This window comes from Myxocyprinus asiaticus, chromosome 13, assembly GCF_019703515.2.
Source record: "Myxocyprinus asiaticus isolate MX2 ecotype Aquarium Trade chromosome 13, UBuf_Myxa_2, whole genome shotgun sequence".
NCBI lineage: Eukaryota > Metazoa > Chordata > Actinopteri > Cypriniformes > Catostomidae > Myxocyprinus > Myxocyprinus asiaticus.
Genome location: NC_059356.1, coordinates 36,987,263 through 36,990,424, shown reverse-complemented (window position 1 = coordinate 36,990,424; position 3,162 = coordinate 36,987,263). Strand labels below are relative to the sequence as shown.

General features: G+C 39.4%; 1 pseudogene; it reads right to left on the bottom strand.

Moving 5' to 3' along the window:
- Positions 1-1,308: 1,308 nt before the first annotated feature.
- On the bottom strand, positions 1,309-2,656 carry LOC127450707 (ankyrin repeat and SOCS box protein 16-like; annotated as a pseudogene).
- Positions 2,657-3,162: the final 506 nt, after the last annotated feature.

Sequence of the window (3,162 nt, the reverse complement as noted above, 5' to 3'; positions counted from 1 at the left end):
TAAATATTATGTCTGTAGTCTAGGGGATTTTTGGACACTTTGGAAAGGCTTAAATGATACCTTTCCAAGGCTTTTCGATGGAAGAATAATAATGACTGAAAACAATAACAAAATTACAGCAATATGACAAAGACAGCAACTTGGCTAAAGAGATCCAATGCATTTCTGAAAATGCAATATAACTTTCTTATCTCAAATATGCTGTAGTAGTATCTTCAGGTGTGTGTGTGTGTCCCCGCTATCTACAACCTTCTTCGCTGTGTGTGGCATGTTTACAGTATGTTTGTTTACCTGTGTTTGTGTGAAAAACAGAAAAAGAATACTAATGAACTAGAAACATTTCTGAAAACACATTTGCAAACAGATTTGATAGTAAAACCATTGTGTATCTGAATGCTTGTTGTTTCTTTTTGGTGTGAATATACTGGTTTGCTTGTGTGTTGCATCATGCATGTGTATGTGTGCATGTTTTTCTGTTTGTGTGTGTACATGTGCACATGTGTGTGTGTTTACACAACTTTACAGCAAGTGGATTATTTCTACCTCCCCGCTTGTGCTCGGACGAATTGAGTAGGCTATCCTTTATCACTTTCGCATCTGTTACGCATCTGAGTGCATGAAAACTTGTAACTCTTCGCTTTCGTTTTCAAATTGAACAAACAACCATACTCTGCTACATCCATAGTAACGCCGTTCACTCATCTGCCATCACCTCCATATGTGTCCTCTATGCCAGTGGTTCTCAACCTTTTTTACACCAAGGCCACCAACTGTCCAAGACAATATTTGAAGGCCCCCTCGCCCAAAACTAGACGCGTGTGATTAAAATAATTAATCATGGATAATTTTTGATTCTAGAAGTTTCAGAAAGTGTCTGTTTATAATTTGTAGGCATAAATCTTAAAATGATTTTTTAGCATTTTAATTAAGTTGAATTATTTTAATATTTCTTATTTTAAATTAATTTTAAATCAACTTGAGTCCCCCTTGGAAGTGTGCTGAGGCCCCTAGTGGGTCCCCGCCCCCTGGTTAAGAACCACTGCTCTATGCCATGGTGGTTTGTTAGAGCGCATGCTCATTAGCTGACACAGCAACACACATAAAAGTACTAACATAGGAACGTAATACATTTTAAAATGCATTCTACTTAATATTATTGTCTTAGCAATAAATGTGTAATCCAAGTAACATAATTTTATTAATGTCTGTAACTGTAATCAGATTACTTAATTTTAAAAGTAACATGTTACATTACTATGTTACCACGAAATGTAATTAGATTACAGTAATGCTCTACTTTGTAACACATTACACCCAACACTGGTTACAGAGGTTTAATGGGGCATTGCCATCAACAGCGAGCAGGTCTGGGTCAGCCCCGTGGTCCTCGTGGTGCACACAGACCTCATGGTCACCTGAGCCGGCTTTGTGTAACGTTGTACACCCACCTGGGTTTGCATCCACCTCTGCTTCTTGAAACAGAAGCTCCTCAACACAGCCAGAGTACCCCTGCTGGCAGCCAGACGTAGTGCAGATGTTTGCTTTACCTTTGAGATAAGAGTCCACATTCCTGTAAAAGTGGAATAAATAGTGTGAATTATCAACAAAAGCTCAGGACAGGGAGTAAACTCAAAGGAGTCTACAAATCATTTTGTTTAGTTTCAAAATATTTTTTTGTGAAAAAAAGAAAATATGCGTTCACTTCAACCGAAGCTAAAGTTCAGCTAAAGGTTTCATTGTCCCTCTCCCATATTACAATTTAAACTGTAATGTATATTACTCTGTACATAAAGATTATAGTACAGTAAGTAAGCATCATTACAAAGTATGAAAATACTACACATAAATTTTACTATAGACCAGGCTTAAAACAATAAATTTTATACAAAATGTAACAGGGGAACACTTCTCGCACTATCCTCCAATAGGTGCTTGGCCATCAGCCTGTTTGATTTGATCAATTCACCCAAAATAATCTTCAATGGCTATATTTGTTATTGTGGTGGCTGTGTAAAGGGTCCTACCCATTTCCGGGGCCCACACATCTCTTCATGAACGGTCTCCATCAATGCATGACCATGCCTGGTTCTTTGAGAACAGCATGCACTTTTTTCATATCTCCACACATGAAGGTCTCATGGATGGCTGGGTCTCAGCAGCGTATTTGGGGTGGGGGAGCACAGACTGTTTGGATCTTCTCATTTCCATGCCAGAGTCTGGGGGCAGCAGGCAGCGGGCAACTGGTTGTAGCCCTTCTGTCTGCCAGTGCCTGCCTGGCATCTTCCCAGTCCTGAAGCTCTTGCTCCAGCCTCAAGGAGCATAGAGAGGCAGAGGTGAAGGCAAAGGTGTCCCGGGACATCCCAGCAAGAGTATGGCAGTGTTTAGAAGTGTCAGAGAGCACTGGGCCTAGAGTGCATTGGCACAGAAGTTAGTCAGAGTGATATAGTGAGTTTTAATTCCGGTCTTATTCCATTTGCATTTACCAACAACCACACATAAAAATATTTTTACGGTAGCATTTGTTGCTCAATAGACAACCTATTCTAATCAGTCTTAGGAATATAGTTAAAGTAAAACTACTAAACCGATAAGCCACAACATTAAAACCACCTGCCTAATATCGAGTAGGTCCCCCTCTTGCCGCCAAAACAGCTTTGAGCCGTCGAGGCATGGACTCCACAAGACTTCTGAAGGTGTCCTGTCATATCTGGCACCAAGACGTTAGCAGCAGATCTTTTAAGTCCTGTAAGTTGCGAGGTGGGGCCTCTATGGATCGGACTTGTTGGTCCAGCACATCCCATAGATGCTCAATCGGATTGAGATCTGGGGAATTTGGAGGCCACGTCAACACCTTGAACTCTTTGTCATTGTAACAGTATAAGGATGGGCAAGGAGGAGGCGAGAACCGGCTGAACAGTGTAGGGCTTTACTGGTTGTTTAGATCAGTGTTACTATCAGAAATAATTAATAATTATTTCTGTAGTTATTAATCAATATTTAAATTAATTAATTGGATCTAACTCATTAAAACCTCATATAGGACTCCAGTATATGTAGTGTGCTACGTTTAGGAGCAAGTTTGGTTATTAGCAATAATTAATAATTATCAAAGATAATTATTAATTATTAAAATCAATAGAACATTGATGAGAATCAATGTTA